A 23,641-nucleotide genomic window follows, 5' to 3' on the forward strand; every position below is an offset into this window, starting at 1 on the left:
CCCCAGATAATACCAACTGGAGGAGGCTGGAGGTCATCGTGGTTAACAACCTATGACCCTGGCTTGCAATCAAACTGCATTTCAAGACCATGTTGAGTAGTGAACGAGGCACAAGATAAAGGCTCGCAGGTCTGAGTTTCCACCTACTCCATGCTGTGATAAGACACCCTGGCAAAGGGCAGCTTAGGGGAGAAACAGTCATTTCAGCTTACAGTTCCAGGTCACTGTCCAGTGTTATGGGAAAACCAAGGTAGGAACCTCAAAGAGCTGGTCATGTCACAGCCACGATACAAAGCAGAGAGAAATTGACTCATGCAAGCCCCGTTCATTGCCGTACTCAGCTGGATTTCACCGCTCTCACACAACTCAGGACCTCCTCCTGCCTAGGGAGTGGTGCCGCTCACAGTGGGATGGGTCTTCCCACATCAGTCAGTTAAGACAGTTCCCCAGACACGCCCATGGGCTAACCTGATCTCGACTACCCCAGACTGAGACTCTTCCCATTCTAGGCTGTATCAAGTTGACAGTTGAAGCTAACCGCACTACCGGCTGGTTGAATGGCCTTGCTTTCTCTATGTATCTCTCTCTCTCTTACACACACACACACACACACACACACACACACACACACACTTAAGGTTACAGGCATGAAAATACATGTAATATGACTGACACATACTAGGTTGTCAGTAAAATAGCAACAGGTGGTTGCTCCTCAGTCTATCACCTTCTCTCAGAATTGATTCCATCTGTCCTCAAGGCCAATCAAACCTCTATATGCCAGGCCCCTGAAGTGGCTCCCTTTCCACACCTCTAGTCTAGTCAGAAATAGACACTGCACCACGTTTTGTAGACTCTCCTGGTGGCATTCCTTTACTTACCAAGAGCCAAAAAAAAAAAAAAAAAAAAAAAATCTATCATTTCGGTTCATTCCATTTCTGGGAACAAAGCCAAGAGAAACTAGGGGAAAGGGAGTGGAAAAAGCATGTCCGTGGTTGTTTGTCATAAGGTTATATATAATACATAACAGGAATTCTTGCCCAAATGCCTGGGAGAGCTATGGCTTGTTGATACCGCAAAATCCTACATGTTTATGGTGATCACCGTGACAACCGTGGAGGATGAAAGAGGGTTGATGCCAAGCTTCAAGAGGCTGTGTGTTGTTTAGGAGGCTATCAGTGAGTGGTAGAAGAGTGGGAAGTCAAGACACAACACTTGATGTGTTAGAATGGTGTTATAGGGTCAATTTTTTATCATTATGAGGCTGTTTAAGAATTATTTCTGTTCGATCATCTCTCTTTCTAAGCATTATTTAATAATTTCACACCTAAAAACAATGTGTCTTGATCACATCCACCTTCTATCCTTCTTTCCCCTCTCTTAGTCACCTGTAACATGTCCCCTACCCACTTCACATCTGCCCTTTTAAAAATATTTCTACCAGTAACCTACTGAGTCCAATTAGTGATGGCTTTTAGAATGCTGGCTGGCCTTTCATGTATCCCTTTCTATACCTGGACTATATTAGAGCTAAGACTTTATCCATCAACAGCATCCTAAGGATAAGTCACTTGTCTCTGATTCAACTTACATGTCTCCGTCAGGAAAATGACCAAATAGTCTTCTGGCCACAGAGCCTTAGATTTACACGGATTTGCTCTCTGTGACTACAAAACAACTCCCTTCATTCAAGAGTTTGGGACAGATATTGTCTCCTGCAGCTAGGGACCCAGAGTCAGAGCTGGCTGCTGTCCACATCACTTAGGAGGCTGATAAGCTGGTGGCAGAGCCTGAAGGCACTTGAAGCCTCACCAAAGAGAATCCACTCTCAGGATGCTGGCAGAATTCCTTAATGCCTCACCTCGGTCTCCCCTGACAGTTGCCCACAGCTGGCAGCTGGCTTCTCTTAGAGTGTGTGAGGTAACAGAGAGAGCCAGGGAACAAAGCTGCAGTCCTGAACCTACAGTCTGACCTTGGGGGAGAACCTGCTGTTTAGAGAAGTCTCCTCATTCTCAGATTGCCTCTGCAGCCATGTTGAATATAAGTGAACTTTCCAGTTTTCTACTCCCCTCACCCCCTTGAGACAGTCCATGCAGACGCCTGATGTGACTTCCTTGTCACATAGCAACTGGATTTAGGGTGTCACGCACTCCACTCCACCTCACAGGGACTCTCCAGACTCTGTGTCTTGGTATCTTGGACAATCTGCTTACTCTAAACCCACCAGTCAGAGCCCTTGCCTGGGTAACCCCCAGGACCTCAGAAAAGGCATTACCCTCACTCCCAGGCTCTAGTTATCACTCTGCCCACCAGGAGGTAGGATTATCTGAGGACATATTCAAACCACTCCAACCCATCACATACCTAAGTCTGCCCTGCTCTAACAACAGTTTAGCCCATCAGACCTCCATGCTCAATATCATATTAGCTACTATACTGAGAAGGTGCCCGAGAAATCCTTCCATGTATATGTGTATGCGTGTGTGTGTGTGTGTGTGTGTGTGTGTGTGTGTGTGTGTGTACATACATACTATATAATATGCATGTGTGTAATATAATACATGCTGTGTGTGATATAATATATACTATATGTGTGTGTGTGATAGATGTACATTCTACATGTGTGTGCAGTAACATACACAGAGAATCCAGAGGAGGACACTATGCATCCTGCTCTATTATTCTCCATCTTATTCCTTTGAGGCTGTGTTTCTTGATGAGCCTGGAGGTAGGCTATGGCCAACAAGCCCCAGTGATCCTCATGTCTCCAGGCCCACAGCACTGGGGTTGCTGGCCCTCAAGTGACTGTGCCCAGCCTTTAAGCACATGGTGGGAATTGAACTCAGGTCCTCATGCAGCAAGCACTTACCCACTGAGCCATCTCTCCAGCCTCAAGAAATCCTTATAGATTAAAGAAACCATCGCAGTTTCTCTGTTTGCATTGAAGACAGGTGAGGGTAAGAATCACGTGAATCATGTGTTTAAAGTGCCTGGCACACTAGAGACACCCTTTGATGAGGCAGATACCACCACATTCCCACTTCACACCTCTGACAAAATTGAAGTTGAGTGTCCCCAAGGCCATGCCATACTCAGAGGACAGCAACCCAAAGAACAACTTGGAAGGTGTTTGAGCAATTAAGTGGTGTCTGGTTTCTACTCGCGTGAACTTAAAAAAGTTTACTCTGGTGGTGTTGGTTTTGTTCTTTTGCGGGGGGGGGGGGGGGGGGGGGCTACCACCCAGCTCCCTAATAAATCACACATGGAGGCTTATTATTTTTTGTTTGTTTTTGTTTTTGTTTTTCGAGACAGGGTCTCTCTGTTGTAGTTTTTGGTGTCTGTCTTAGATCTTGCTCTGTAGCCCAGGCTGGCCTCGAACTCACAGAGATCCACCTCCCTCTGCCTCCCACGTGCTGGGATTAAAGGCGAGTACCACCACCGCCCGGCTTGAAGGCTTATTCTTATGAATGCTCAGCCTTAGCTTGGTTTGTTTCTTGCCAGCTTTCCTTAAATTAAATGATCCCATTTACCTTTTGCCTATGGGCTTTTCCCGATCTCTTACTTCTGTAAATCTTACCCTTACTCTGTGGCTTGCTGCGTAGCTGGGTGACTGGCCCCTGGATCCTCCTCCTTCTCTGGCCACTTCTCTTTTTCACTCCTCCATCTCTTTTCTTTAGCCTTTTCCCAGATTTCTCATTCTATCTATCATCTCTGCCTGCCAGCCTGCCTTTCTCTCTCTCCTGACTTGCTGTTGCTGTTCAGCTCTTTATTAGACCATCAGATGTTTTAGACAGGCACAGTAACCCAGGTTCACAGAGTTAAACAAGTGCAACATAAACAAAAGTAACACACCTTAAAATAATGTTCTACAGCACTCTAGAGTTATAAAAATGGTAGCCTGGGGGCAGGGAGATGGCTCAGTGGGTAAGACACTCACTGTGCAAGAACGAGGACCTGAATTCAGATCCCCAGCACCATGTGAGAGTCAGGAGCTGTCCAATAAGGCTGTAACTAGAGCAGTGGGATGGAGGGCAAGGATAAGTGCATCCTCTGAGCTCACTGGCCACCCATTCTAACCAAATCAGCCAGCTCCAGGTTCAGTGATGAGAATCCTCAGGAAAATAAGGTAGAGAATGGCAGAGGGAGACACCTGACATAGACCTGGAATAAGACACCCTTTGAACTCAGACCCTTAGCTCAATGCTGGCTTAATTTTTTCTCTCTCTCGTAGTGTCTCTGTCCAGCTCTCAAATTGCCACATGGAGATTTATTATTAATTATGGAAAGCTCAGTCTTAGCTTAGGCTTGTTTCTAACTAGCTCTTATAACTTAAATTAACTCATTTCTATTCATCTATGTGCTGCCATGTGGCTCCTGGCTGTTACCTCTCCTCCTACATGTCTTGCTTGTTTTCTGTCCCGGCAACTTCACTTTCTTCTTCCCAGCATCCTCTCTGCCCCGAAAACCCTGCCTAGCTATTGGCCATTTAGCTTTTTATTTAACCAATCCAAGTGACACATCTTCACAGTGTACAACAAGATTATTCCACAGTACTCTCTTTGTCCAAAGGCCTAAGCATGTTTTCCCTGACATTCTGGACTTTCCAGCTGTTTCTCTGACTTCCACACCTGGCTTGAAAGATGTGGCTTTCTCTCCATTTGCCTCCTGAGCTTTTCAAGTTATCTTTCCCTGTGTTTGTTGTTTTTGTTCCAGGGCAAAGGATAACAATGGGGATACATGGTTAGAAACAGAAACAGAGATAGTTTAATAAAGAAAAGAACTCCCAAATATGAGCTAGAGCTGAGGGAGGAGACAAAAAGCTTTGGGGTACTATCTATACATAGTACCTTTATAAAAGGAGCATCCCATGGTCCTGCCCTTCACCTTCATATTTGGTGGGCTCTCCTCTGTTCGTTAGAAGAAGCCCAGGTAAGGGGGGACTTCTGGTCTTTCACTTCTGTATATTGACCCTGATGTTGAAGTCTCCACTCCCCACTCTTCTCTCTCTCTCTCTCTCTCTCTCTCTCTCTCTCTCTCTCTCTCACACACACACACACACACACACACACACACACACACACACATACCACATACACATGCATGCATCATACACACATATGCACATCCACAGGCATATACCACATACATGTCCACACATAAACATATATGCATATACCACATACACACATACACATTAGCTCTTGGTGACTTTTTGTAATGACTAACCCAGAAATACTATATAACTGAATGGTAGAAGGAAATCCAACATAGCCATTAGGAAATGTGTCTCCAAAAGTATTGTCCCATTTTTTGTAGCATAACCAATGTAACTTATGTTTTGTTCAATTGTCAACAACAGTAATTGCACTGATACATCAATTTGGAAGACATTTTAACACTTAGAACATCTATTCAAAGGCTTTTATAATCCCCCATGTCTTTATCTGCATCTATATTTTCATGTCACACCAAGAATATATTCCATTAGTATAAAATTGGGGAAAGAAAAGTAGAGCATAAACACAAATTCAAAGACAAAAGGGAATATAAGATCGTGTTGGGTTTTTTGTTTGTTTTTGTTTTTTCAAGATAGGATCTCACTATGAAGCTCTGGCTGTCCTGTAGCTCCCTATGTAGATCAGGATGGTCTTGAACTCACAGAGATCCTCCTGTCTCTGCCTCCCTAGTGCTGGGACTAAAGGTGTTTGCTGCTACTATACCTGGCCAAGATCATGACTTTTGAAGATGGATTTCTCTGCACATGTGTAAATGTTGTTAGCAAGCATTGGATTGCAGGGCCCTTGAGTTCCATAGACTACATTCAAAAGAGAGACATAACTGCCTTTTAAAAGTACTAACAATCTATAACATTTTGAAAATTATGGCTTTTGGGGATGGAGCAATGACTTAGTAGTTAAGAACATGTATTGTTCTTGCAGAGGACCTGAATTTAATTCCCCCCACCCACATCAAACAACTCACAATTGACTAGAACTCCAGCGCCAAGAGATGCTCTAACCTCAGGCACATGCATATATATAGACATACACACACGTATGTGTAAGTAATAATAAAAATATTTTAAGGCGCAAAATAAAAACAGTTAACTGAAAAAAAAAGAAAGAAAATAGGTTTTGTAACTGTCTCAAGGTGAGTTTCAACCTAAATATGGACCATTGACAGTTTTCTAAGTGAGCAGACAGAGTTCAGCAACCAAGCAGAACTTCAAGCCCTCTTCCCAAGGCGGAAGGTCTCACTTTCAGGTATCAGATTACCTGAGGAGTCAGGAAAGGGCCTGGCTTGGCTCTGGTGGCAAATGCTGCTTCGTTTTTTATTTTCCTGGTATGGAAAGGTGAACTACTAAATTTTCAGACACTTTGTACAAACATGGCATATGCCTATCATCCTAGTCCTCAGGAGACTGGGGCAATGGGATTTACAAGTTCTAGGCCAGACTGGTTATATAGTGAAACCATCCTTTCTCATATACAAAACAGTTTTACTAAGATGTTATTAAATTTAAACCATATAAACTTAGATGAAAAGTGGGGGCAGGGCGGGGCGGTGGTGGCACATGCCTTTAATCCCAGCACTCAGGAGGCAGAGACAGGATCTCTGTGAGTTTGAGGATAGCCTGATCTACAGAGTGAGTTCCAGGACAGCCAGGGTTACACAGAGAAACCCTGTCTCAGAAACCAAAAAGAAAAAGAAAAGTGGTGGAGATCATAAGCCATCACCACCTCGCTATTTAACCACTCTCTGTGATTCCAAGGGTGTCTGGGCCTGCTGATCTGTGGGACAGAAATCCTACTGGGTGACATAGGGCTGCACCCTCCCTGGCCCAGTGCCCCACAATGCCACAGTATCAGTAGCCACAGGTTTACACCAGGAAAAGGGACAGCATCTGCAGAACGGATGTTCCCACTTTGTGCACAATCCACACTTACAAGATGAACTGGGAGAATGCTTACAATGCAGCTTTGAGTTGGCAGGTACCTGTGAGCACATCTGTGAATGCTATGGCATATTGTAAATTGTACAAAAAAATGGAGGAAAAAGAGCCTTCCAGGAACCAAAGCCCGACATATAATTCAGGGAGTTGTTCCCATCACTGGTCAATGAGTGAAGCTCTGACCTGTCCTCATTTCCTCTGACTCATAAGTGTAAATGAAAACATAAGCATAGCTCACGGTAGAGCTGTGTTCCCTTGTCTGCTGCAGCCCTGGGTCGACTGTGGCCTGCCAAGGGCTTTCTGTAAGGGCCCGTTGTGCAATTTACAATAAAAAGTACTGAAGCTTTTGGTTGTTTATAATGATGTCCTGAATGTCCCAGTGCTAGTAATATTTATAACAAACTTAGTACACGTGTAATTTTGCTGCATGTGTTTGCTGATTAAGAATTTATCGGAATGCCTAGTCACAGTAAGAGTCAGTCTTGGTATTGTCGCGTTTGAAAATCTACCAGCTGAGGGCTGGGGGTATGGCTGCACCAGTAACATGAAGGCCTGTGTTCGAGCCCCATGAAAATACCCTCAGGCATCACGGTGTGTGGGATCTCAACTCTGAGGAGGTGGAGACAGGAGGACTCCTGGGGCTTGCCAGCCAGCCAGCATAGCCTAATTTCTGAGCAAAAGGCCAAGGAGTGATCCTTCCTCAAAGGAAGCAGATGGCCTTCCAGAAAATGACATTAAGATTGTCTTGGGGCCTCCCCATGACATTAGTGAGCTTTTGCCAGCACACATAGCTGAGTCTAACATCCTACCTGAAGTTGTCCCTGTCCTGAGGTACCGTCAGACGGGACATCTTGCCAGTGTGTAGACATTTAAACTCACACTTGAAGGAGTACAAGCCTGCTACAGAATTACTTACCCTAGAGAGGAAGAGGGTTTTGATGGTGACTGGTTTAATGTGGGACAGACACACACACACACACACACACACACACACACACACATACACACACACACACACACACACACACATACACACACACACACACACACACACACACACACACACACACACACATACACACACACACACACACACACAGTGGGTGCAATGTGAGGCCTGAGCACTTTCTTCCTCCAAAGTTAGAGAGAAGTAGCAGGTTTGGGGGAGAGCCCCCACCCTTTAGAGTCAACTGGCCCATGAGTTTTCTTGGTCCAATGAAGTCATAAGATCTTCCCCCAAGACTGGAGCCACTTAAAGACCAGGTCTGTCTTATTGATTGCTAGAAGTACATAATTGAATTTCCTGTGTGTTTGTCGAATACATTACTGAATTGTATCGAGATAAAGTTATTCTGAATACCCAACAATCAATCACGGTGTGATAATTTTATTTGGTACTCCGCAGCCATTCAAAGTGGCATTCAGTGACATAAGGAAACGTTCGTGGGATGACATCATGGCAAAGACAAAGCTACAGAGTAACTCATCAATTACCAACAAAACTTGGCTTCGAGGAGAGCACACTAAATATTTTCCAGCTCTTGACAAGGCATAAATCAACTCTTGGCTTGTTGTCGGGTTCATTTAGGGGAAACAAACACTTCATAACCCTTCAGAATGCCACAAAAAGCTGTAAGGGGAGATTTTGTTTAGATCATGACTGTTCCCCTAGCCATGGTGTGAACTTGAGATGGTGGCTGGGAGATGGGGCAACACTGAGCCCCAAGAGGGTGAAAAGATCCTCCCTGAAGTTGCCCCCATCCTGAGGTACCATCAGACAGGATATCTTGCCAGTGTGTAGACATTTAGACATGACATGGTGTGCTCACACTTGAAAAAGTGCAAGCCTGCTACAGACTGAATTGGGACTCTATTGTAACAGATCTTTCCAATGTTTAATGTTTGGGAAATTCTAGTTTGCATACCATTGATCCCATGTGCATAAAAGAAGGAGAGACACCGTGATCACTAGCAAGGGCTGGGAAGACTGAGCAGCAGGCTAAAATAGTCCTGTGAACTCACACACTGAGCGAAAATCCTCCTGGCCATAGCTGGAAACTTCTGGCTGGGAAGACAGCTGCTCAACATGCTTAGCAACACTTTGGACTCAAACACACATTACCAAATAAATCATTCACCATTGTTCTAAGCCTGTGACTCTCCCGGACATTGCAAGACAAACTCTTCTGTGTACAGGAGCCAAGAATGGGAAAACAAGCTGGCCAGTTCCCTCCGGACCAAAGTGTTATTGGGTGGTGTGTGAACCTGGCCTCAGCCCGTCCCTCAGCCCATTCCCTGCCCCACCACTCAGTGTATGGGAGTTGTTGGGGGGCAGGGTTGGCTAAGTAGTCAGCTAGAGTCAGCTTCCAAGACAGGAGGAGTAAGAACTCACAGCTGCCCCCTCCCTGCATCCTTCAATGTCCCACACCAGGAACTCTACAAGGGCATAATTCTAATAAGAAAAATAATGCAGGGGTGGGGGAAACAGTAGAAGGGGATAACCTCCATGTATAAAAAAATACATGTGTAAAAGTGTTCTTGTATAATACAGTTCTACATGAATGGATATAATGAAAATATTTTAAAAGAAAAAAAATGAAGGCATAAATGAAAGTAAAAATTATAATACAGAAAACCCTGAACATCTCTGATAGGTAAGCATGCAGATATCAAGGGTTTTTTTAAGATTTATTTTTATTTATGTACATGTGTCTGTCTATGTGTGTGTGTGTGAGTGTGTGCCATTTGTGAGGGGCAGTGTCCTCAGATACCAGAAGATCATGCCAGGTCTGCTGGAGCTCAAGATACTGGCAATTATGAGCTGCCCAGTATGGGGGCTGGGAATTGAACATGGATCCTCTACAAGAGCAGCAAGCTCTCTTAACCGCTGAGCTAGGCCCCAAGATTAGTTTTGAAACGGCCATACAATGGGCATTAAACATTATATTTGAGGGACTGAGGATACAGCTTAGTGGGTAAGAGTGCTTGTTGTGGGTCCTGGTTTGCTTTCTGTTGCTTCGATAAACACCATAACCAAAAGCAACTTGAAGAGGAAAAGGATTAATTTCGTCTGGACACTTCCAGGTCACAAACCATCATCAAGGGAAGTCAAGGCAGGAACTCAGGGCAGGAGCTTGAGGCAGAAACCAAGGAAGAATACCACTTACAGGCTCACTTCCTCTGGCTTGCTCAGCTACCTTTTTCACAGCCCAGGTCTGTCTGCCCACAGTCTCCTACATCAATTGGCAATTAAGACAATGTCCCACAGACATGTCCACAAGCCAATTTGATGAGACGACTCCTCCACTGAGATTCCCCCTTCCCTATGTCTAGGTAAACTTACAAAAAGAGCCAGCACACACATGGACATATACCACACACATATACATTCACACTCACAAAAGATACTTGACAGAAATTTTGATAGCAATGAAATGTCTTCATAATGACCTCAGAGACAGAAATCTGATTGCCAGCTACATCTCCATCTCTATGTGAATAGAATGGACACAAGAATGGTTGATATGGAAACACACACACACACACACACACACACACACACACACACACACACACACACAGATGCGAATGAGGGTTAAGCTGGCCTTGCATTTACTTGACATGTAATAAATGCTAAAGCAACCACAGCTGATAAACCTGAAATCATAGATTCTGATAGAACATTCACCCTCTGGGTGACTCCAGAAGTCAGGGGGCCTTCATAGAGTTGAAAAGAGAATGTGTTTTCATGGCAGCTTTAGAGTGTGCTTCATTTCATTTTGACTGTAAAAGACATTTACAGAGTGCTTCTATGTGTAAGTGTGCTGTAGTCTGAATATTGGGTGAGCCCCAAGAAGACTGGGTGCGGAGGGCTTGGTGGTCAGCTTTCTGTGCTCCTGAAAGGTGATTGGTTCATGAGGATGCTGGCTGAATCAACAATTCATTCATGAATGGTGACTGGCTCAAGAGGATGCTGGCCAAATCAACAATTCATTCACAAATGTATAGTTGATGGGATACTTAGAGCCTGCCTTGAGGTTCTGCCTCAGCTTGGGCCCAGAAGAAAGGGAGCTACCCAGGCGTTAATGCCTGTCACATTTGTATTTATTGCCAACTTGACAGGATCCAGAATTACCTTGGAAGCAAATCTCTGGCCACGTCTATGAGTGATTAGCTAGATTGGGTTATCTGAGGTAAGGAGACCCACCTAAACTTGGTGGCACTGTGCCATGGACCAATGTCCTGGACTGAAGTAAAAAAAATAAATAAATAAAGTGAGCTGAGCACCAGCACTGTCACACTCTGCTTCCTGCCTGCAGATGCCCTGTGACCTGCTGCTTCATGATCCTGCTGCCATGTTGTCCCCACCATGATGGACTGGGTGCCCTCCAACTGTGAGCCGAAACACACCCTCCCTTCCTAAAGCTGCTGTGTCAGGAGTTTGCCACAGTGACAGAAACCTGACTAGGACAAACTATGTGGGAGAAGTTTGAGATATAGAGTTCAGACAAGGTAGCTTCCTTTTGTAATGTAAAAGGGAACACAGATTTAAAAAAAAAAAATAGCAACCATAGTTTAAAACCAAATTAACCAAAAGAATAATAGTGAAGTCCTGAACACCAGCAGCCATCTCCGGTGTGACTACTGGTTCAGGCTGGTGCCGTAGCTCTGTAGCTCTTCACGGACATCTGCTCCTTAACGCTCCAGAGCAGCTAGTGAGGAAGTCCCCCATCTGAGCCCCGCTGTGCAGGTAAGCATACAGGCTCGGAGAAGCGGACAGACCCAGTGTCTTAAAGCTGACGTTAAGAACCAGGGTATGAGCTGGGTGGTGATGGCATACACCTTTAATCCCAGACGAGTCAGAGGCAGGTGGATCTCTATGAGTTCAAGAACAGCCTGGTCTACACAGCGAGTTCCAGGATAGTCAGGGCTGTTACACAGAGAAACCCTGTCTCAAAAGCAAACAAGGACCCTGGCTGTACACCTGAGCCGGTGTCCAGTGCAGCCACTTGGGCCACTTTAGAGTTGGATGTGAAGGAACTCCCATGGTCCAGCAACATCTGCTCGGGAAAGGAGACCCAGGAAGCCTTTATGGAGCAGAGGGTATCATAACAAGATTTCAGATGATGGGTTCAGACAAAAGATGGGGAGGAGGGGAAAGACATCTTACATGTCAGGAGCTGGAAGCTGGGGCTCGAGAAATTTCAGCCAGTGTAAGAATAAACGGGCCGTGCTTGACGGCCACTCGGTGTGGCTGCTGGCCTTCACAGCGGCTCCTCCGGTGGGTACTGGCTTCTGGCATAACTCCTCCTGCTGGCAGGAACACAGCCCCAAATTCCTCTCTAGAAATAAAGGGGACTGGCCAGGATGTGGCAGCCTGGTGTCACCTGGATTCCCTGTCACTGCCCAGACAAATGGCCAGAAACCACAGGCTGACACCTCTGGAGGGTGTACTGGCTGGCTGAAAGCTGTTCATTGACAAGTGACCATGAGAAGAAGCTGTCCAAAACAGGCCACAGTCCAAATGTCAGCACCAGCAGAATCCTCAGTACACTGGGTGTGCCTTGTCACAGTGGTGGGGACAGTCGGAGACTGGGGTAGCTGAGTAATTGCCTGGCTGAACAACGCTCCCCAGTCCTGCCCAGTATCCCCCAACAAGTCTCCCTGAGGGGAGCGAGCCTGTGGTAGGTGATAGATTTCAACACAGAGGCTGAGGACAAAACTCCAAGAGAAGACAGGAAATGTCCTGACTTGGGGTAGGCCTGACTTTCCTAGCCAGGACAGCAAAGCAACACACAAGATGAAAGCATGATTAACAGATTGGAATCTATCAGAATGAAGCCCTCTGCTTGACAGACAGACACCTCTCCTTCCTATATGATGAGTAAATAGCGCAAAGACTGGAGGAAAGGATTAATAAAATGTGTGTCTGATGAGGAACTGGAATCCAGAATGCATTTGCAAACTCTTAGGTAACTTATTAACAAAAAAAGACGATACAATAAAAACAAGACAAAAACTTTCCCCCAAAGAAAGCATATAAATGTTTTGTTTTGAGTCGGGTGGTAGTGGTGCACACCTTTAATCCCAGCACTCGGGAGGCAGAGCCAGGTGGATCTCTGTGAGTTCAAGGCATGGTCTACAGAGTGAGTTCCAGGACAGGCTCCAAAGCTGCAGAGAAACCCTGTCTCGGGGGGGGGGGGGGGGGGGAGGTGGGGGGGGGAGGTGGGGGAGTTTTGTCTTATTTCCTGCATGGTTTATTGGTTTTCTCACTCTCTCTCGCTGTTTGTGACAGGGTTTTGGTATATATCCCAGGCTGGCTTTAAATTCCCTATTCTCTTGCCTTGGCCTCCCAAGTATTAGGATTATAGGCAAGGCCACTATGCCCAGCTGCAAATAGTTAATAAATGTGTGATAAAACATTCAGTATTACTTCTCGTTAGGGAAACATAAATTAAAACCAACCACAATGAGAACTGTTAGTAACACTTGAAGAGTTTTAGCTGTAAAATCTGACAAAGCCAAGTATAGACAAGCACGCAGCACATCAGCAGCCTTAGCATGTGCCCATGGGCCCCGACACAGCATGCTTCTGTGTGTGCTACTTCACATAGAGCTTTAGAAAAATCAGCATAGACTTACCTGTAACCAGGATCAGCTTCTAGATATTTCTCCAAGAAAACAAGCGTGTCTGCGATAGTTCTGCAAAAGAACGTTTACACTGTAGGAGTCTTTCACCTTCATCATTAGGTTTATTTCTAGGTGTTTTGTTTCCTGAAGCAGTAAGAAAGAAATCAAAAAAAGGAAAAAGGAATAAAATGAAGTCACAACATTTGCAATAAAATGGATGCCACTGAAATTGTTATTTTAAGTGAGATAAACCAGACTCAGGAAGACAAACACCATACATTTTTCTTCCATAAGTAGGCCCAAGATGTTAATTTCTACATATGTATATCTGGGTGTGTGTCATCCAGTGGAAAGGGGGCCATGAGAACAGAAAAGAGATCTTAAAAGAGAAGGAAAAGAAGGCAGGCAATAGAATATGTATGGTACGGACACAGAGTGGGGAGCTACCGCAAAAGAAGGGACGGGGAAGCTGGCAGGGTGGAATCTGGGGAGACAAGGGGGAGAGAATTAACAAGAACAGACTGTCTACTAAAATGCTAGAACAAAACAATACTTCATACACTAATGAAAAAACAACAACCGCAACACTTTATTTTATAAGATAGAACATGGACCAGAGAGATGGCTCGGGATGTAAAATCACTTGCCATCAAGCCTGATGACCTGAGTTCAATCCCCAGAACCCACTGTAACTCCAAGTCCCCCAGCATGGCTTCTTGCACTTGGGAAAGCAATGTTGGTATGAGCGTCCCTCATCCTTGACTAGAGGCCCTCAGGGAGGGCATCACCTTGGAGCCCTCCTTGAGTGCGTAGCAGGAATGCAAGTTGGATATGAAGAGAGGTTCCTTGGCCAGCAGAAGGCTGAACCTGAAATGTGGGTTGTTTTCCTGCCCACACCATGCACGCATATGAGACAGACCTCCTCCATCTCTTAGGTTTATTTCCATCATCTCTGATAAGCAACTTGCTCATTAGTGTGGTTGGGGAAGGAGTGGGTATGTGGTTGCCCAGCCATTGGCTTGAACTGTGTCCCTGCCTCCCTAGCATAGTGGGAGGGGTCTAGTCTCCAGGCCCAAGAACCGTCTTTTGTGTCCAGCATCCCAGAGGGCCCTGAGATAGCTTCTCCCAAAAGTAGATTTGCAGAGTTCAGACCCAGGCTCCCATCTATTATTTCCCCCTCTGCCAAGTATAAAAGAGTATCTTACTGAGGGGTCCCCCTGCAGATGAGAAGGCAGGCCTGGCCTAGAGCCTAATGTGCATTTACAGACATCCTCAGAGACCCATCTCCTGTCTGGGGACAATAGTAGTAAAAGCCTAACTACATTACCATCTGGAAGGCAGCTACAAACCTGAACCTTTGGCGTAGCTAATCACTTTAGGGATTTCTGCTTACTGGATAGCTGCTGGCAACAGCCCAGGACAGGAGTTCAGAGAATTGAGAGCTGTGTGGCAGGCTTGCTAGCCAGAAAACATACTCAGCCCAACCAACCAAGTGTGAGGGGCTTGGAATCGGGAAATCAAGAAAGCCAGCTACCCACAGCACATGGTGACCCCATTCCTAAGGCACCCCTAGTGACGGTGTCTCTGTATGCAAGGGCAGACACCATAAGAAATCAGGAAGGCAGTGGGGGAAATACTCTAGCTCTTCTCATTTGAATATCAATCTCCTACAAATTAGCATAGCTCTGATCATCCAGTCTCTCGGAGTGACGGTGAGGTTTAAGCATAGTGTTAAAATTTCTATGCACAAAGCATGGTGTATATATATATATATATATATATATATATATATATATATATATATATATATATATATATATATATGTGCAGGTCAGAGAACAACTTAGAGGAGCTGGTTCTCTCCCACTGCTCTGGGGTCTCATCAATAGAACTCAGGTCATTAGGCTTGGTGGCAAATCCCCTTACCTGCTATGCCATCTAGACAGCCCAGACATTACATATTCATACAAGGTGTTGTTGAGAATGATATTCAAAGGTCCAGACCAAAGGATAAATTACATCAGGATGTTAATCCAGGGGCCCGGAAGAAGGGCTCTAGGGGAGAGGGACAAAGACTGCCTAGTAGTCTGGGAAGATATATCCCATGCCCCTGGAGATGAATGTGGTGTTCAATTCCAGAACTGAGCAGATCTCTGCAAACATGAGGCACAACCAAGAAGATGGATGAATAGAGACTGGAGGGCTTCGGGAAGATGTGGCATGGTGTGCAAAGCTGAGGCTCCAAGATAAAGGGGTGTGAACAGTGGCCCAGATAAGAGTGGAGGCAGGAGGGCCAGAACCCAGGACCCTGGGGCTTGCTTTATACTTTCACCCCTGCACTTGGCTTGCACACAGGGTGTCAGAGCTGTTCTGGAATTCCACCAAGAACCAGTATGTCCTTCACTTTCCCCCTCTTGGCAAAATTATTGGTAGGGTAACTGACTCACAGTTACTAAGGAAGAACAGCCTCCACTGAGGGGTAGTGGGTAGTGGTGAGCACCCTAAGTATCTTGTGTGGACCACAGGAGAGAGTGGGGACTTGGGTCAAGGCCCCGGCTCTTGACCTGTCTAAAGATTTTCAGTAGCGACTGAGGCTTTGGACTGTAGAAGGTTTGGGGTCCTGATCCTCAAACCTGCATGGGACATTTCCAGACTTCTTAAGTATTGTACAAAGAAGAAAGGGGGCAGAGGAGATGGCTCAGAAGGCAAGAGTGCTTGCTGCTCAAACATGGGGACCCGAGTTCAAATCCTCAACACTGTGTACAAGGCTGGATATGGCTGTGTGCGCCTGTACCCCAGCACTGTGGGGAAGACAGGAGGGTTGCTGGAGCTTGCTGACTGCCTGCATAGCTCCAGGTTCAGTGAGAGACCCTGTCTCAAGGGAATGAGGACATCTGATGTCCTCCTCTGGTCTCCATGTGCACACACTACATGTATATAAAACATGCATACACACCAAATAAATTTTTTAGAAGATTTTACAGCTTCATTTTTAATTAATCAATTTTTTTTTGGTTTTCATTTTGGGTTTTTGGGTTTTTTTTGTTTTTTTTTTTTTTCTCGAGATAGGGTTTCTCTGTGTAGCTTTAGAGCCTGTAGTGGATCTCGCTCTGTAGACCAGGCTAGTCTCAAACTCACAGAGATCTGCCTGCCTCTGCCTCCTGAGTGCTGGGATTAAAGATATGTGCCACCACCACCCAGCTAATTAACCAATTTTTATTATTTTTTTAATTTTATAAACTTTATTATTTTTTTAAAACTTGCAAATAAACATCACACAGTAAAATTAACCAGACCCAAAGTCCGTACATCTCCGTGACTTCTAGAGTTAGTACAGCCTTTAGGAAGCTGTGGAGCTTCACACTGAGTTTTACATTTTCATTATTGAATATGTTTTTATGTTCTTGTCCACACCAAAACCAAAAAATCCATGACAGAGTTAGAGCATAAAAAAATTAGCTTCATAACCTCATTCATAACTCATGTCCATCACCTACATTCAGTTCTTCTTCATTCCCTTATATTTAGCTTTTTGTGTTCTCTTTTCTTTGTGTTATATTGAACCGGCATGCAATGTGCTTAAATATATACATATATTATTGGCTAGAGTCCACCTATGAGAGAGAACACAAGGGTTTTTTTTCTTTCTGAGATTATATGACCTTGCTTAATATTATATATTCTAAGTCCATTTTGTAGATTTTGTGATTATCCTTTAGAGCTGAATAATATTTAATTTTATATGCAGAGAAGACTTTTCAATGATCATTCATCAATAGATGGTTGAGTTTATTCTAATTCTTTGCTATAGTGAATAAGGCAGCAATGAACATGGGTGTACAGATATCTCTATAGTAGGGTAGGTGCCTTAGTTACTGTTCAATTGCTGTGAGGAGACATCATGGCCAAGGCAACTCTTATAGGAGAAAGTTTAATTAGTGGCTTGCTTACAGTTTCAGAGATTAGTTCACAATCGTCATGGTGGAAAGCAGACAGGTATGGCTGTGGGACACACCTCCCTTGGGAAGGCCATGGATTCCAGAAGGTTCTACTAGTATAGAAACATGGTAAGAGGTGGCCAGGGCAGGACTGTATCTTCTGGTGCCTCTGAGACAGGCTGCTTGGTAGCCAAGAGGGCCAAGGCTACTGTATGCTCATTGAGGGAGACAGCGATGGTATCCCTGAGCCAGCTAGGGTCCTCTTGCAACTCAATGGGACATGACCTGCAACATCACCCCTCCTGGACCATGGTTGAGGCTCTGCTCACAAAGGCTGACCACAGCCGGGCGGTGGTGGCACATGCCTTTAATCCCAGCACTTGGGAGGCAGAGGCAGGCGGATCTCTGTGAGTTCGAGGCCAACCTGGTCTGTAGAGATCCAGGACAGGCACCAAAACTACCCAGATAAATCCTGTCTCTAAAAACAAACAAACAAAAGAGTTTTGGGCTGGAGAGATGGCTCAGAGGTTAAGAGCACTGATTATTCTTCCAGAGGTCCTGAGTTCAAGTCCCTTCACCCACATGGTGACTCACAACCATCTGTAATGAGATTTGGCACCCTCTTCTATGTACATAATAAATAAACAAATTTAACAAGCAAACAAAACAAAACAACAACAAAAAAAGGCTGACCATGAAGGGGAGGTGTCTGTCCAGAGAGGCTGGATAGAGACAACCCCTTGCTGGACCACTGGTGGGAGGAGCAGATAACAGGAGACTACAGCGGTTTGGGAATCCATCAGAGTAGTGCTGGAGTCCATTTTAAATGTGTTTTCTATTTTGTGTTCCTTGCCAGAGCTGTCATGATGTCATATGTCCAGCTCTACCGACTTCCTGACCCCTGCCACTTGAGACTGGATGTAAGCATTATATCCGTAAGTTGCTCTTTGTAAATTCCTTTTTAAAACAGTTGCATAACCCTCGACTGAGTGGATTGGTCATAATTTACTTAATCCCTATTATTAGAAATCTGGGTTGTTTCCACCTTATGATGTTATGGTAGTGATTCCCTACACTGTTCCTAGTGTGTTGTGTATCTGGACGTGAAGGGCACTCCCTCTGCAGCTTGGGATGCCTTGCTGTGGCCAAGCCAAGCATTATAAGCCACAGATATGTCCCATTTGATCCCAATGCCCATCCACCTTTTGGATGTTTAATTTTTGTTGTTGTTTGTTTTGCCTTTTGAGACAGGGTTTCTCTGTGTACCAGTCCTGGCTGTCCTAGATCTCACTCTGTAGACCAGGCTAGCCTCAAACTCAAAGAGATCCACCTGCCTCGGCCTCCTTGAGTGCTGGGATTAAAGGCATGTGTTGTTCAATTTTTTACATGTATTTTCTTCAAAATGAATCAAAGACTTTAAAACCTGAAAAACTAAAGCTTCCAGAAGAAAGCATAGCTTCAGGAAGCTAGAGGAGAAAGCCCTCAATCACACGCATGCTGGACTGCCTGCCAACAGCAAGGAAAACCCATAAGACAGTGGAACAAACGCCCCCTTGAGAATCACAGGAAGCAAGTGGCACAAAGAAACACTGGGCCGTCACTTCCCTTCCGTGCTGGCAAGGAGTGAGGACACGAGACTGGCACAGGCTCTGTCCAGGAAAGGAGGAGTGTGCAGTTCACACAGTCCGAAGGAGAAGGGCTGGAGCCATTTAGGAGCACAGGGGCTTCAGAGCAAGGAACCCTGTTTCACAGTATGCCCCTCTACTAACGACAAGCGTTCATCCTAGGGGACATTTTTCCTTTGTCCTGCTGGGTCTTGTGGGACAGTTGAATGTGAGCAGAGGAGTGGCAGCCTGCTTTGGAGAAGGGGCAAGCCAGGCATGGCCACATAGGACTGTGAAGATCTGGACCTCCAGGCCAAGAGCTGCCCAGTGTAGAGTGGGCAGAGGGTCCTCAAGGTCAGACAGTGAAGATCACACATGGCATTGCTGTGACGGACATCCTAACCTCCTCCCCTGCCCAGGCCTTCACACCCTTATGCATTCACTGTGAGTGAAATTTCGATTGGAAACACATGAATGGTCCAGCTCCATGCTGAGTGGATGTGGACAAAATAAATCATACATGGAATTCCATGAGAAACAGTAGATTTGGGCTCTCATCTGGGAGAGCTAGCCCCACCCAACCTCCATCTTGGCAAGAGCTTTGGATTTGCCCAGGGTGACGAAGTGAGGAGAGGAGCCTCTAGGTGCTCTTGCCCAGACCACCACAGCCAAGGAACTTCCTCTGCCTTCAGGCCCACACTGTGAAGGCCTCTCTCCCATGCCACCAGATCACAGAGAGACCTCCTGGGAGCCACACTTGCTCTACCCCTGGGTTGCCAGCTCTACTGTGGCATGCAGCTCTTCTCTGCTTCCCCATCTAAACTGGAAGCTTCAGGGCAAAGAGCCGAGCGTATTCATCTTAGCACCCAGAACCTCACAGGAGCCACACTAAAACCCAATTCCAGACAAAAGAGAACAGAGTGGTCATTTCTAGACTCTGCTCCTGAGCCAGGTGTTGAGGGCACAGCTGTTCCTGGGGCACCCACAGTCTGCTGAAGGGATACTTTAGCAGGTGGGGAAGGCCCCTGTCTGAAGATATGGAGCTAATTGGTGGAGTCCAGATAGCTTGGGGGGGGGGGGGGGCTAGGATCACGCTCCTGAACTGTACTGTGCCGAGGTGCTTTGGGGTCCACCCCTGGGGTTTCCAGTTTCCAGCAAGCCATCCATGTGCAGTGGGAGGGGAGTAAATAAAAGCTTAGTCACCCAGTGGAGTGGCCAAGAAGTCACCTCCCTCCTTAATAACCACTGTAAACACATTCCAGGGTCAACTCTGTTTGTGTACCCTTTGGAGTTTATGTTGCTGCATGGAATCATGTAATGTCAAAGATGAGCCACAAACATCTGACCCCCCATATTTAGTCATCTCTGTCTCTGAGAGTACGTCACCCATAGCACACTTGAAGAGTGCTAAGAGGATGAGGGGAAGCTATCCCCCCTCTTCAGCCCACCCTCAGGAGCACTCCCAGCATCCTACACACACACACACACACACACACACACACACACACACAGCACCGCCATCACCACCACTCACTGAGACAGACACAGCTCATGAAAGCTCAAAGGCCCTTAGACTGGGCCATAGCAGCATTGTGTTCCAAGCCCAGTGCCCACTGTTTCCTCTGCCCCTGCATGGTAAGGCTTTCCTTCCCCTTACCAGTCATTTTCCCCAGTCATTCCCCAGCCAAACCCACCAAGCAGTCACCGGGAACCCAGAGTGTGTGTTGGGTACTTAGGACAATGATCTTGTTACTCCTGCTCTTGGCCTGCTAGGTGTTAAGTCCCATTTTGAAGACTGAAAAGTTAGAGGTTGAGAAGGGCAAAGGATGTTCCCAGAGCCTCGGTCTTCTACTAGCCTTCTGGGCCATTGGTAGCCAACTCATTTCATCTCGTGTCTCTTAGAATGGACTTCAACGTCAGGAATCTAAGGTGTTCAGTGGTACAATTGCCTGGAAGTAGAAAAGCATGGCCATCACCTCAAAGGCAGTAAGAAACTTTTGATTCTGGAGCCAAATATGAGTGACCATGGCTGGAGAACAAAGGTTGCCTCAAATCCCATGCTCCAAAGTGGGATTTCTTAACGCTTTTTTAGTAACAGAACAGAGAAAGTCATGAGTAGAGGCGTTTAACAAACACACTGGTGGAAACGTGGGAGAGGAAGGTTACAGCTGGGGTGTGGGAAAGGGAGGTGGTCTCAGCTGCATGCCTCAGGCACTACCCGATAGCAACCTTAGGCCTTTGATTGTTGGAGAATGGTTTAATATATTCTGGGGTTTTGTGTTTATCAGGATGTTACATCCCTTGCAGAGGTGAGCAAGGAATGGCTTATTGAGGGGCTAAAGATCACATGGAATACAATGTAGTTAGGCTCTGGACCTGCAGATGTCCAGGTAAGTACACTCAATAAGGCACCAGACTTCTTTATATTAGGAATAAAAGCCCAGTGGGTCTCGAACTGGGTGCTCTCGCCCGTTTCATTTGGCATAGCTATGTACCCTTCTACAGAAGTAAGTTTTTGCCTTGCCAAACTACTTTGGATTATGTGGTCATTTTCTTGAAGCCCCAGACCTACTTCTTACACTTCATCTGTTAGACCTTTCTGGAAACTGCCTCATAGATATACCCACAGGTCTGTTTGCATGGTGTGATAGTTTGGATGTAATTGGCCCCCATAATCTCATAGGGAGTGACACTATTAGGAGGTGTGGCTTTGTTGGAGTGGGTATGGCCCACTTTGTTGGAGGAAGTGTGTCACTGGCTTTGAGGTTTCCTATGCCCAGTGTCTCAGTAGATTTCCTGTGGCCTGCAAGAAGTAGGATTCTCAGCTACTACTCCAGCATCATGTCTGCCTGCATACCACCATGCTCCCCATCATGACGATAACAGACTGAACCTCTGAATTGAAAGCCAGGCACCCCAATTAAATGTTTTCCTTATAAGAGTTGCTGTGGGGCTGGAGAGATGGCTCAGAGGTTAAGAGCACTGGCTGCTCTTCCAGAGGTCCTGAGTTCAATTCCCAACAACTACATGATGGCTCACAACCATCTATAATGAGCTATGGTAGCCGGGTGGTGGTGGCGCATACCTGTAATCCCAGCACTCGGGAGGCAGAGGCAGGTGGATCTCTATGAGTTCGAGGCCAGCCTGGTCTACAGAGCTATTCCAGAACAGACTCTAAAGCTACAAAGAAACCCTGTATCGAAAGACGAGAGAGAGAGAGAGAGAGAGAGAGAGAGAGAGAGAGAGAGAGAGAAGAGAGAGAGGGTGTGCAGGCATGCATGTAAGCAGAACACTGTGTACATAATAAATAAATCTAAAAAAAAAAAGTTGCCATGGTCATGGTGTCTCTTCACAGCAATAAAAACCCTAACTAAGAGTGACACAGTGACTCTAAATCAAGACAAGGGGACAAGCAAGTTTGGCCATAGCAGCCTCTGTCCCTGGCCACAGTGCACCCTCTGATGAGCAAGGCCTATGGCCAACCCAGCATTGTCCCTCTTGCCTGGCACTGGACCCCACCCTTTGAGGCTGGGGGATGGGAAGAATGCACTGACTTGCTGATAACCCAGGGTTCTCAATTCAGCTTCATTCTGGAGCCCTCCCGTTCACTGTCTGGTCCCAGCATGCATCTCTCTCTGCTTCCTGACTGAGGACACTGTGTGACCAGCTGCCTCGTGTTCTTGCTGCCATGCATAGAAACTAGGAGGTAAGGACCTTTGCCAAGAGGGAGAGAAAGAGGGAGTAGCATGAAGTCCAGAGAGAGGGAGAGGAAGTACAACCTAGCAAGATTGGCTGGGAAGTACAGACAAGCTTGCTCACTGCCCTCTAGACAACTATGGTCCTATCTGAAGTGGGAACTGGCTCTGACTTGCCCAGGTGATGGTGGGCGGTGGTCAGGCAGCTGGAGGAGGGGAGGTGGGACAGGTTGTGAGCTGAAGGAACTGGGGAGGCTTCAACACATGGTGTGCTCCAAGCCAAGACAGTGAGCAGCAGCTCCCCAGGAGGCATCTGGCCTCTGCACACAAAGACCAAGGTCTGCTTACTGCCACACGTCAAGGGTTTCACAACTGAAGGCATCAGGAGTTCATTGTGCTTATTTACCACTTCCTGCTGTGTCTCACTACCCTGCTGACACCACAGGCACACATCAGAAGGACCACAGGCCTCCTTGGCCTGAGGCAGGATGCTGCTGCCCACACATAGCCTGAGGCTCTATATCTGCCTCCATCGGACTTGCCCATGAATTTCTTCCCAGACATGATGCACTCACTGAAAGCAACTGAAGAAACCTAATTTCCTTTCCCTTTGTCTTCTTGTGTGTATATGTTTGTCTTTGCTATTTTTCTCACTGTTTTATAAACATCATATCTAAGGTGGCTTACAGAGGACAGGATTTATTTGGGCTTACGGTTCTAGGGGGTTAGTGTCCACAATGGTGGAGAGAAGGCATGGCAGCAAGACTCTGAATCACCAGAAGCCACATAAAAGCAAGGAGTGAGTGACTTGTGCCTATAACC

This window comes from Onychomys torridus, chromosome 14, assembly GCF_903995425.1.
Source record: "Onychomys torridus chromosome 14, mOncTor1.1, whole genome shotgun sequence".
In the NCBI taxonomy this organism is placed as follows: Eukaryota; Metazoa; Chordata; class Mammalia; order Rodentia; family Cricetidae; genus Onychomys; species Onychomys torridus.